General features: G+C 33.9%; 1 protein-coding gene across 16 annotated transcripts in view; it reads right to left on the bottom strand.

Moving 5' to 3' along the window:
- The window catches only part of VPS13B (vacuolar protein sorting 13 homolog B), a 763,196-nt gene that overhangs the window by 548,599 nt on the left and 200,026 nt on the right, over nt 1-14,571 (bottom strand). The gene's annotated exons all lie outside the window — the stretch shown is intronic.

The following is a 14,571-nucleotide window of genomic DNA, read 5'->3' as shown; positions in this document are numbered from 1 at the left end:
ATCGTAGGTAGACTCCGAAGGCAACAACAAAATCCCCCTATTTCTGGCATATATATCCAAACTTATAAGTGAAAGGAAAGAAGATAAATATGGTTAATATATAAATTTACAAATAACACTAAGCTTTCCAATAAATAACCCAAATACTATACAAATTAAATGGTAGAAGATCTCAGGAGTCTAAGAAATATATTTTTTTAAATGTACAAGGAGAGAAAAAACAGAAATGATAATCCAATCTATACATAAATTGAGCTCTAAATTATGCACGAATCAGTGCAGGTCACATCCCTACAGGACAAACATTACTACTGCCAAATTCAGAGTAAAATATCCTATCAGGTAGCTTAGGTATGGTTAAGCTAAGAAATAACAGCATCAACTCAAGGTCACATTCACCCTTATTCTAACCAAAAAAGAAACGTAATTAAGATTTTTAAAGACACTTTTTCTTTGTTCATTACAGAAATAAACAAGTTCCACTTCCAGAAAGTCAGGGTAGATTTTTCCCTATTGCTCATGCTAAGTACAACTGAAACCCCAATGTTATATACAAAACAAAAATAAGAAGACTCTGAAAGGTGGAAAGAAGAAGGCAGACCAGTTAGGGACCTCAGGAGCCAAAGAAAGACACGGTGGTAACGTGCATAGGCTTTGTTTTTGCCTCACATATTCCAGACTTGAAGCTGAAGAAGCCAGCAACCCAGAAAGGGCAACAGGTACAGACATAAAAAGTCCTAACAAAAGCCTATTCTCCCTAGCCAAAGGACCTGAATAAAAAGCATCCCAACAGCAAGACAAAAAACTCTTAGACAATAACTGCTCTACTCCAGGCAAATGCCACAGAAAAAACTGTGGTCCCAACTCCCACCAACATTAGTGAAGGTCAACTAGACTTCTACTTTCAACATGTTCTAACAAGGAAACCCAGTGCCCTAACTTGGGTAGTGTAAAAGAAGGCTTAATAGGGAACCTGGACTTCCAACCCAACCCAACCCAACCCAGCATTAAGAAGGCACCCCTTAACCTTCCAGAGTAGTGTCAAAGAAGGCCTAGTAGAGAGTCAGGATCTTCACCAACCTTCAGCAATAATGAGCCACCCTACCATCACCACCGTGGTGTCAGTAGAGACCTCATGGTGAGCAGTAATGAGGCCTGGTAATCCAACCACTCCAAGCCAGGGAGTTACCACTGGAGGTCTAAATGAGAGCTAGAATTCCCACCTTGGGCCAGAAGTTACAGGGCCCCCCCACCACCACCCTTAGATACCAATGGAAGCCAAATGGAAAACCTGGACTTCTACCTCCACCAGGCAGTAGCAAGGGAACATGTCCCCTTCCACAGTTGGAGCATTATCAGATGAAGCAATACAAAACAGACAGTTTAAATAAGATCTAGAGTCTCAGGAAACAATATCCAAATTTTCAGGTTCCAGTCGAAAATCAATTGTCATACCAAAAACCAAGATCCCAAAGTGAATGAAAAAGACACTTAATATATGCCACTGAGATGACAGAGATGTTAGAACTACTTGACAAAGACTTTTAAAACGCCATCATAAAAGTGTTTCTACGAGCAATTATAAGCATGCCTGAAACAAATGAAAATAATAATTTAGCAAAGGAAGGAAGGAAGGCAGGCAGGCAGGCAGGAATGATGACAAAAAAGGATTCAAATAGAAATTTTAGAATTGGGAAAATGCAATAACAGAAATAAGAACTCAATGAATGGGTTCAACATCTGAACAGAGAAGATAAAAAAAGAATCAGTAAACTGGAAGACAGCACAATAGAAATTATCCAATCTGAACTATACAGAAAATAGAAAGAAAGAAAAAAAAAAAAAAAAAAAACAGAATCTCAAGTACCGGTAGGACCGTAACAAAAGATCTAACATTCACGTCATCAGAGTCCCAGAAGGAAAGGAGAAAGGTGGGGCTGAAAAAAGTACATGAAGAAATAACTGCAAAAAACTTCTTGAATTCGGCAAAAGATATAAACCTGAAAATTCAGAAGTTGAGCTAACCCCAGATTAATCAAAGAAATCAAAACACATCATAGATAAACTTCTAAAAACTAAAGACAGAGAAAAAATCTTAAAGGAGTAGAGGAGAAATGACACCTTACTCACAGAGGAAAAACAATTCAAATGACAGCAGATCTTTTAAATTTGAAACCATAAAGTCTAGTAGGAAGTGGCACAACATTTTTCAACTGCTGAAAATATCCTTCAGGATTGAAGGGGAAAACCAGACATTATCAAATGAAGGGAAACTAAGAAAATTTGTAACTAGTAGACCTTCCCTAAAAGAATAAAGTAAGTTCTCCAAACAAAAAGAATTAAAATAAGGAACTGTGGAATATTAGGAAAAAAGAAAGAATACAATAAGCAAAAATAGGATATACATAATAGACTTTTATTCTTTTATTGAGTTTTCTAAAGTATGTTTCATGTTGAAGCAAAATTCATACCTGATGTGGTTCTCAATATTTAAGACAACTATATTATAAACAGGAGAGGGTTAAGAAACAAAGATAAGTATGCTTTCTACACATCAGTTGAACTAGAAAAATGATGATACCAGTAGACTATAATAAGTTAGATATATGAAATGTAAACCCAAAACAACCACTAAAAAAAGTTTCACAACAAGATACACTCAAAATAACTACACATAAATCGAAATGGAATTCTAAATAATGTTCAAGTAACCGAAAGGCAGAAAAATAAAGACACTAAAAACAGAGTGACCAAACAGAAAGCAAAACCTAAAAACTAAAATGGCAGACTTAAGGCCTAACCAACCAATAGCTACATTAAATGTAAATGATCTAAATCTAGCAATTAAAAGACAAGATTGCAGACTGGATTAAATATGATCCAACCATATGCTATCTACAAAAAACTCACTTCGAAGATGAGGTAAGCAAGTTGAAAGTAAAAGAATAGAAAAAGGTAGATCATACAAATATTACTCAAAAGAAAGCAGAACATAGTGAGACACCACTTCACACAGTTAGATGGCTATTTAAAAAAGAGAGACAATAAGAAGTATTGGCAAGGATGTGGAGAAATATTGACACTCCTACGATGATGGTGGGAATGTAAAGTGGTGCAGCTGCTATGGAAAACAATTTGGTAATTCCTCAAAAAGTTAAACAATGAGATAACATATGATCCAGCAATTCCAATCCTAGGTAAATACACAAGAGAACTGAAAACATATGTCCACACAAAAGCTTGCACAAGGACGTTCCCATAACAGCATTGTTCTTAATAGTCAAAAAGTGGAAACAACTCAAATGTCTACCAACTGATGAACAGACAAACAAAATGTAGTACATTACAGAGTATTATTCAGCTATAAAAAGAAATGAAGTACTGATACATGCCACGATATGGATGACCCTTGAAAACATAACGCTAAGTGAAATAAGTCAGATGGAAAAGGTCACATATCGTATGATTCCACTCATAGGAAATACTGAGAATAGGTAAATCCATAAGGATACAAAAATCAGTAGTTGCCAGGGGTTGGAGTTAAGTGGAAATGGGGAGTTACTGCTAAAAGGATATGGGGTTTCTTTTTAGGTGATAAAATATGTTCTAGAACTAGACAGTGGTGATGGCTGCACAACTTTATGAATATAATAAAAACTTCTGAGTTGCACACTTTAAAATGGCTAAATGGTAAATGCTGTGTATGAGTTAATGTGTGTGAATTTAATCTCAATGTTTTAAAAAAAAGCAGGAATGCTTACATTAACCTCAGATAAAGTAGACTTAAGAGAGAAAAAAAAAAAAAATTACCAGAGTAGATACTCCAAAAAGACACAGCAGTGCTAAGTGTAAATGAAACTAACATAGCTGCAAAAACTGTAGGACATAACTGATAAAAAGAGAAATAAATAAATCCACAATTCTAATTGGAGACTTCAACACCTCTCATAACAACTGACAGAATAACTAGAAGAATATCAACAAAGATTTAGAAGATGGCAAAAACACTACCAATCAATAAGCTCTTCATGATATGACAGAACAACAAAAGAAAAAACATTCTTTTCAAGTGCCTACAGTAAGATAGACCATGATATTCTGAGCCATAAATGAATCTCAACAAATTCAAAGAATTGAAGTCAACAGTTTCTTCTCTGACCACAGCTGATTCAAATTAGAAATCAATAAGAAAAGAATAATAGGGAAATCTCCAATTACTTGGAAATTAAGCAGATCTAAATATTCCACAAGTCAAAGAGGAACACTCAAGAAAAATTAAAAACATACACTGAACTGTATGAAAATACAACATCAAAATTTGTGAAACGCAACTAAAGCAGTACAGAGAGGAAATTTTATAGCACTAAACGTACACACTGGAAAAAGTAAAAGTCTGAAGTCAATAATCTAGGTTCTCACCTCAGAAACATAGATAAGAAGAGAAAGATAAACCCAAAGCAATCAGAGGAAGGATATAATAAAGATAGCAGAAATCAATGAAGTTTATTTAATCTGGTTTTTTAAAAATAATTTAAATTGAAAACCTTCAGCAAGGCTAACAAAGAGAAAAAAAAAAGAGAGAGAGGGACCATAAATTGCCAAATCAGGAATGAAACGGGATATCACTACAGACTGCAAACATCAAAAGGTTAATGAGAAAATAATACAAACAATTCTGCACACAGAATATGACAACTTTGATGATATGGATCAATAAGTCAAGAAAACAACAAAAACATTCCCAAAAGGTAAATCCAGGGACAGATAGAAAGTTGCATCAAATCTTTGAAGAGGAATTAATATCCCTTCTAAACAATCTCTTCCAAAACTAAGAATGAGAGGAAACACTTCCCATTTCATTGTATGAAGCTAGAATTACCCTGATTCCAAAACAAAGACATTGCAAAAAAAGGAAAACTATACACAAATATTCCTCATTAATATACATGTGAAAATACTCAACAAAACATTAGACATGGAATTCAGCAATGAGTTTGTGGGTGTATAAATATAAATTATAAATAAATAATCGTGACCAAGTGGGATTTATTTCAGGAATAGATGTTTAGTTCAGTATTGGAAGATCGATGTAATCCACCATATTAACAGGCTAAAGAAGAAAAATCATAACAATATCTATTGATATAGAAAATGCATTTGACAAAATTCAACACCCACGCATGGTAAACACTTTCAGGGAAATAGGAAGAGAGAAGAACTTCCTTAACATGAGAAAGAGGATCTACGAAATACCTAAAGCTAGTTAATGGTGCAAAACTGAATGCCTTCACGCAAAGATTGGTACAAAGCCGAGGATGTCAGCTTTCATCGCTGTCATTCAACATAATGCTGGAAGTTCTACCTAGAGCAATAAGACAAGAAAGAGAAATAAGAGGTACAGATGAGAAAGGAAAAAAGCTGGGAACAACCCACATGTCCTTCAACAGATAAATGGATAAACAAACTGTGATAAATCCATACCATGGAATACGATGCATCAATAAAACTGAACTATTTATACACACAACAACTTAAACATCACATATTATATGATTCCTTTTACATGGTATGTCCAGAATAGGCAAATTCATAGAAACAGAAAGCAGATTAGAGGTTATCAGGGAATGAGGCAGAGGGGAGACTGGGGAGTGACTACTTAAAGGGTATAAGGTGTTTTCAGGGAATGAAAGGTTCACCACATTGTAAATACACTAAATACCACTGAATTGTACACTTTAAAATTGTTAATCGTATGTTATGTGAATTTTACCTCAATAATACAGAGAAAGAGAGGAGAGAAAAATCAATCCATCCACCTAGGGAGGGTTTAACAAGAAAACCCACTGGCTCACATATTTAAAACCTAAAAGAAATTTGAAAAATACCTATTTATTACCCTTTACCTCCCTTTTACTTCATGTTTATGAAAATTCATTTATGGAAGAATGTTCAGTGTTTAAACTATTAACAGGTGCTTCTTCTAAGAGCTGAAGGGAAGAGAAATACAGGCATTTGTATGTGTGGGTGGAATCACTATAAATCTTTATGGACTAATTAATATACTTTCTAATCGTTCATGATGTTCATCAATTTGTTGTAGAGCTATCCTAAAAAGAGTTATTTTACATTCCAAAGGTTTATCAAAATTTAATGCCTATAAAATACTCTATAGTTCTTGAAGAACAAACACTAAAAACTACAATGAAATATTACTTTAAGAAGTTCTTTGAAAATACTTTTAAATACACACATGTATCTTTAAAAATCAGTTTGGTAAGTGGCATTTCTTTATCATTAACTAGATAAAAAGAAAAACTATAAAATTATTCCTGTGTCCCTGAAAGTAATTTTTCATAAGCAAGTCAGAGACAAATTTCATATACTATATAATAGTTATACTGACAGGTTATTACACCAAGAGAATATTAACCTTCAATCCCTGACTCATTCAAGAAATGTTTGCAGGAATACTTTTAGCCTCTTTATCTGGTCAAAGCACTAGAAGCTAAGTGGTGTCTGTACAAACCAATCATTTCACCAGCAGTTTTATATTTCTTTAAAGCCTCATATAAAAAGCACCTGCCTAAAGTGAGTAATGGAGTTTTACATTCATTGCACTTAGGAACAGCGTATGTAACCTATTCCGTTTTCCTCCCTTGTGGAATATATTTCAGCTTATATTGCACAACACGTTACCAATGCATATAAAGACTCTCTGATCAGCCATTTGGACTGCAGTCAGCAACCTGCCTGAGTGCTTTATTTTTTTTTCCCTGCCCTAAATAACATACTCACTTAATTCAACAACTCAAATGAAAAAATCTTTTTAAGATGGTGAACTTTCTTAATAAATATATAACACATGTATGTGAACTAACTGTATTTGGAATACAAATGGTGAGACACAATCCTTGAACAAGGTTTGCGCAGTAATAGTTGAAAACTAGTTGAATACATCAATCCAGGGGAATAAAACAGAAGGCTATATGGCATGTCTTCGTGTCTGTTTTTTCTCCTGAGCAACGTACAATTAAAAAATTTCTGTAACCACACTAAAAAGCTAACTTAATTTTGACACATTAAAGGCCTAGAAGTAAGGCTAAACAATTATTATAATTGAATCACCCACATATCTGCCAGACCCCAAAATATTTTCAAGACATACATATCCCAGTCATTGCCAAAATTTGCTGAATATGAATGAAGGCAAATTTTTAAAACAGTAACAATGATGAAACTGTCATATGCTATTTTATAGCTGAGATAGATCTAAAATTCAAGTACAACTGATAAAAAGAGTAATGAAGATTGAAGGGAATTACAGAAACGAAAAATATAGAGGAGATTTGCCATAATTGTAAGATTATGACTTGGTAATATTGTAAACTACTATATCTATTTTAACATATTGTAATATTACAGATGAATAAGTAAAAAATAAAGAAACAATTGAAAGTGTGCAAGGCAAAAGCTCCTCGCTGCCCCTTGCTGGTACCCTCATGCAAAAACCTAAGGCCAATAGCTAGCATCAATTAATGAACATTTACTTAGACCCAACTATGCAAAATTACCCATATAAAGCCTATAAAATATGGTGCCTGCACTCCAATAGCTCACAATCCACTAGGCAAGAAATGAAAAGATGCCCAAAAATTTGGCTAATTCAACAATTACCTCAAGTATTAACATGAAGTCTAGGAAATTGGCAAAGCTGTGATAATCAGGCTCAAATCTGAAGCAAGCTTTGGCAAACTTTTTCTATAAAGGGCCAGATAGTAAATATTTTAGGCTTTGTGAACAATAAGGTCTCTGTTGTACTTATTCAACTCTGTTATTGTGGTACAATAGAGCCATAGACAATAACTAAACAAATAACTAAATAACCACTGTGTACCTGTGAAAAACAGGCAGTGGGCTAGATTTGGCTTGTGGGCTGTACTTTGCCAATCTCTGTTCTAGAGCAGTTGTTCTCAACCCTGAATCCACATTAGATTGACACAAGAAGTTTTTTTTTAATGACCAAGATCCAAGCCCCACCCTCAGAGACCTCCAAAGTAAGAGGTCTGGTTTGGCCTGGAAAACAGTATATTTCAGAAGCTCTCGCTAGTGCTCTAGAGGCAAAGAAGTTTTGATATGAGAAGCCTGCAAGACCTAAAGTTAAGATTTGTGTTCTTGCACCCATCAATTTTTGGCCTAAGAACCAAGAGGAACATTGATGGGTCACAGCCTAAGACCACGAGGCTTATACTCACAAAATAATCTGGCATTAAAAATCAACATATTTGAATCAAAGAGATCTCTGCATTCCCATGTTCACTGAAGCATTATTCACAATAGTCAAGACATGGAAACAACCTACGTTTCCATCAACTGATGAATGGATAAAGAGATGTGGTGTGTGTGTGTATATATACACACATACACATATATATAATGAAATTATTATTCAGCCATGAGAAAGGAGGAAATCCTGATGTTTGCAACAACATGAATGGACCTTGAAGGAATTATATTCAGTGAAATAAGCCAGACAGAGAAATACTACATAGTATCACTTATATGTAGAATCTTAAAAAAAAAAAAAAAGTCAGACTCATAGATACAGATTAAAAAGTGGCTGCCAGGGGCTGAAGGGTGGGAGAAATAGGTAGAAGTTCATAAAAGGGTACAAACTTTCAGCTATAAGATGAATAAAATCTGAGGATCTAATGTATAATACGGTAACTACAGCTGACAACACTATACTGAATAACTGAAATTTGCTAAAAGGGTAGAATTTAAATGTCCTCATCAAATGTGTGTGTAAACATGTGTGATGGATGTGTTTCATCCTTTTACAAGGTATATGTATATCAAATCATCACAACTGTCAAATATACAACACACCAAATCTTTCAATTTTGTCAATTATACCACGATAAAGCTGAAAAAACTTCAATGACATTTGAAAAATAACCACAATCAAGTTATTATGTATAAAATAAGCTATAAGGATATACTGACAACACAAGGAATATAGCCAAAATTTTATAATAACTATAAATGAAGTATAACCTTTAAAAATTGTGAATCAGGGCTTCCCTGGTGGCGCAGTGGTTGGGAGTCTGCCTGCCGGTGCAGGGGACACGGGTTCGAGCCCTGGTCTGGGGGGATCCCACGTGCCGCGGAGCGACTGGGCCCGTGAGCCACAATTACTGAGCCTGCGCGTCTGGAGCCTGTGCTCCGCAACAAGAGAGGCCGCGATGGTGAGAGGCCCGCGCACTGTGATGAAGAGTGGCCCCCGCTCGCCCCAGCTACAGAAAGCCCTCGCACAGAAACGAAGACCCAACACAGCCATAAATAAATAAATAAATAAAAATTAAAAAAAAAAAAATTGTGAATCACTATATTGAACACCCGTAACGTATAATACTTTACGTCAATTATGCTTCAATAAAAATAAATAAAAAGTTATTAGAGTTAGGTAAACTGAAATAAGAAAAACTAAAATACACATATCCCTTCATTTTGTCTATACTCAAAAAACAAATCAGAATTGTTCTAGGTACTTGTCAAGGTACTTGGCAAGGAAGGACTGCTATCACTAAACAAAATCAGCAAAGTAGACTCTGAAATTTACAGAACCAATAATAAATTCATTCTGATTAGTTACTGAGTTCTTAGTGTTCCAGGCAAGGTGGCAAATGCTTAGGAAGCAGCTAAGAGCAAGACAAACACTCTCCCTCTCCCCAAGATGTTTAAATTGTAGCAGAAAATAGCTAAGGTTTATTGAACCTTTAAATATGTGCAAGACACCATGCACAATGCTTTATTTTTTCTGAAATATCACAAAAAAGAACATGAGTTAGACAAATAGTACTATCATCACTGAAAAACTGAGTAATGAAGAGGTTAAGTAACTAGTCCAAGGTCACACAATATGACCAAACTGGGACTTGCATCCAGTTTGACACTGAAGATTACATTCCTAAACACTATGTTACAAATGTTCATTATCCATTAAAAACAATTACAACACTAAAGTGATTGTGAAAGGAGAAAACACACCAGAACAGAGAAGGGAGAACAGATCAGTCATACTCATTTATAGTTATTCTGTATATCACAGACATGAGCTCTGGTACATAATAACAAAGGAGGACTAATTTTTACTTCTTACGTGCTACACACAATGCAGGACGGGCATGCACCATGGCACACATGTACACTTTAAGTATATAAAGATGCCTGTGTCAGAGTATATTCAGCAGTTTTCCATGATGAACTACTCATTAAACTAATGTAGTATAGTCCTTCTTGTTTAGTGAGTGAGCACTCATAGGAACTAACACTGATGAGTGATATGCTCCTCCTGATTTAGGATCTTACAACATAGTTTACCAATTTTCAGATATATGGACAAAATGATGAATACTCTTTAATACTACTATGGAACAATCTTCTAAAATGTAGCTATCTTACAGATAGATTCAGATCTTTTACAGTCATGTTCCAGTAACTCCCAGGAAAATAAAATGTGAGGATAACTTTTTTAAATGCTTAAGTCCTTAATTTTTTTTTTCTCTATGAGAATTTTGTTCTGTAACCATAATAGATCCTTACGTGCTGAAAAGTGTGATACATCTGGAATATGCTACTTTAAAAATCTACATTAAGAAACTTTCAAGGGAAATACTAAATAATATTTTAAAAGAGCAAATTCTAACATTCACAAATTAACAATTAACTCTAGAAACCAAAATATTTATTATAAAAGCTGTACTGGTTCAGATTTCATTGTTTTTTAATATCAGTAATTCTTAATGCTACTTGAAAAATTTATAATCTTGTAAGTTTCAAAGAATTATTTTATAACATGGCTTAGTTTGTGAGAAGATAGCGTATATGAATGCGAGTTGTATTTCTTTGGAAAGACAAATGTAAACCTATTTAGTGATCTGATTTTCCCTTTCATCTTGTCTCCAGTTTCTGTGTAGATTTATAATGTTCATTGTTTCCAATTTTAACAAATCACCTAATGGCAGAAAGGAAAATATGTTAACCTTGGAATTATTTGCAGTTGGAGAATTCCCTTTTGTCTGGCCCATACAGGGCCTGCAATCTGTTTTAAACACAGATTGTCTGTCTTTCGTCTGACAGCCACCAAGCTGCACAAATTACTTTCTGCCTGTTCACCTGTTTGCAGCTGTGTCTGTAAGCTAAAGATTCTGCAGTTTGACTTGAGCAACCACTTCAGGATTGATGACATGTGCTGCTGATAAAGTGAGCAATTTGAAGAAATTACTGGCTATAGTTATTGAAAGACATCTGGGCATAAGCTGAGAACTAGAAGCCTTCAATCATGTGCTTGCAACCTGCAGTGGCGGCAGCAGTGTTTGAAGTGATACCCTACTAAAAGAAGCTGGCCCTGGCACTAAATAACCAAGCCATGTATGGAATATAATCTCTTAAATGAGTAATAAAAGGTTCTGTCTTTTAGCTGTACAAATTTAAGCTCTCGTCCTTTCTTTAAAATATTAAGAAAAAATATATGGCAACAATTAATCCTTCCTGTTTCTATCCTTTTCTGAGTTAATTTTACATAAATCTCTTGCTTCCTATGTAATTAAATTATTTCAAACTGCTACTACTGCTATTTTAAAAATAGTGAACATTTATTGAATACCTCCTATATGCTCCACACCCTAAGCCTAGGAAGAGATTTACGTCTATTACCTTATTAATACTCACATCAGCTTTATTAAAGGGAATTACTATACCCTTTCTCTGATGGAAAAACTAAAGTTCCACGAAACTAGCCTCATGTCACACAACTGTGAGTAACAAGGCTAGGGACTGTCTGTCTCCTGATCAACAGCTTATTCAACTATTCTATACTACCTTTCTGTTTTGTCTTTGAATTTCTTGGTCTCTTAATATACTTCTGAGGTGTGATTAATTGCACATTTTATCAGAACCATTCTATCCCTCAGGTTAGCCATTAGGAGATGCGATTTCTATTTCACCTTTCTGTCTCATAACATAAAACTTTTTCAAAATCATGTTGTCTTCATGAATTCAGAAGCCTGATTCGATCAAAATTCATGATTTTAAGGGTGAGGGATAATGCAAAAAGCTCAGACCCTTGTCATATTTCCTGAAATCCAAAGTTCAAGTAAAATTATGCTAGAAATAATAGCAAATGCATGTCCTTTTATGACAAAATGCCTACTACTGAAGAAAAAAAAAATCATGCCTCCTAAGGCGCTACTTAAATAAAAATAAAGGCATTATTTAAAATATTTATGAGTTTAACGATATGAATAACAGTGAATAATGGATAATTAGAAAGGCATACAAAACATGAGCAAAAATATTGGGTTGACCAAAAAGTTCGTTCGGGTTTTTCCGCAAGATGGTACAGAAAACCCGAACGAACTTTTTGGCCAACCCAATACAATCAAATATGTAACTATGATAAGGCAGTTCTACAAACACAAAGTCAGAACAAATATAAATTATATCAGTGCATGAAGAATCAATTAATATAGTTTGATGTACATATGTAAAATACATTTAGTATGTTTCAAATGCAAAATTGGTTGGAAGAATATGGGCTAACATTTTTATAGCATCATCACATTTGTCTAATTAAAAGTAATATGATTTTGGATAAGCACTTAAACTCCTCTCCACTTACAAATAGTTATAAGCCAGTACAGGTCATATATGAGATAAAAACTTTTCAGAAATCATAGGCAAAGCAAAAACAAATATAACCATTCAGATAACCAGTTTTTGTTCAATGCCTAAAAATTCTTAATTTGTAGACATACTTCAAATATAGTAAAAATCAATACTTTTGAAAATGGTTCAATAAAAAAAAGTCCATTAATACTAGAAACTATACATTGAAAAAATTCATTAGCTGGTAAGCTATGAGAGTTCTTAAGACAGAATGACTCTAGCAAACACTAATCAAAAGAATTCCAACTCTATGGGGATATATGTATACATATAGCTGATTCATTTTGTTATACAGCAGAAACTAACACAACACTGTAAAGCAATTATACTCCAATAAAGGTGTTTTAAAAAAAAAAGAAAGAATTCCAACTCTAAAATAATTCTGCAGTTAAATAACAGATATGAGAAGGTTAATTTGCAAATATTAATTTGAAGATCAATTTTCCAACTATTAAATCATTATTCTTGTTTAGGGTGGACATATTAAATAAAACTGATTTCTTCATTTGGTTAGAGGGGGCATGTTTAAAAAAAAAAAAAGCCTTGCAAAGATTTTTTTGAATAAATGGCTTTTCCACTATTTTTATATTGGTGTTTAAATTTCCATAGAGTTGGAAAATATTATCCCTGTTAATTCTGGTATTTCTTTCAGAAAAAAATGTAAATATATTGGTAAAAATGTCACCCAAAATACACAATCATTTCAACCTGCTAAAATTAAGGATACTGAAAAAACAGAAAGGTCAAAGACGTCAAGTAACCATATAAATTTGGCTTTCACATTTCAGTATTCATAAATTGCATTAAACACAGACCTGACTGGCTCTAGCCACAAAAGAGGATATATACCAATTATTATAATAAATCAAGCCTTATTTATATATATAATGATATAGCAATAGTAACATTCTTCCACACAAAGATAAACCACCTATGTCACTATCCTCTTTCCTAATCATGTCATAAGTTCATATTTTTAATAGCACTTTTTATTTTAAAAGACCTAAGTTGTGAGAAAATTCTTATGTACCACTTCATAACTTTGACACAAAGTACGTACAAAAAGATTAAACTTTATTTGGTATAAAATCAGTTGGCAGTATTACATCTGTGCATGCAACATAAATACACCAGCTGGCATCTCAAGCGCGCACACACATATGGACTTCAAAACAGAAACTTCCTTATTTGCAGCACTGCCAGGGTAATTTTGTATCCTCTGCATACTACAGCTATTTGTCAGGCCCCTGCAGGTGTGCACTGCACATAAACACACAGCTGTAGTCCAGCAAGCCAAGTGTTCCATCAAACACATAAAGGGAAACCTCAGCAGTTGGATTAGTCATCCTTACAACAGGTCCAGGGAGAACAATATGGGTTAGTATTTTTGGAAAAAGCATGGATAGGAAATTTATGATTATGCTAGTCTTACCAAATAACTGGTGGATTGTGTCATTTTTAAAGGTGTGCCTACTTGTTAAGTTTTTGTTAGAAAGGGTGCAGAAAAGTGGAATTTGTTTTTTAGTTTTAAACATAAGCAATAATCTATAAATGAGTTTATTAAGTGCAAAATGTTAAAAGGTTTTCAAATTCGTTTCGGTTTCTGGAAGTTACTGCAACTGCATGCCTTGGCTATAATATTTACAAACCATAATAAGTATATCTTAAAACACTTATCAGTTCTATATTACATTTTATTATATTTATAATTCTACTTCTCAATTCATATGCATTTAAGATGAACTTGCCAATGCATGTTATTTGTGTCCAAAATTACGACATTTAACTATCAAAAGTTACATGCTATATTAATATTAGACTGTAAACAAACAGTTACTTCTCAAA

Source organism: Balaenoptera physalus, assembly GCF_965194825.1.
Source record: "Balaenoptera physalus genome assembly, chromosome: 17".
Lineage (NCBI taxonomy): Eukaryota > Metazoa > Chordata > Mammalia > Artiodactyla > Balaenopteridae > Balaenoptera > Balaenoptera physalus.
The sequence above is the reverse complement of the archived record's forward strand: the minus strand, read 5'-3'. Positions and strand labels throughout refer to the sequence as shown.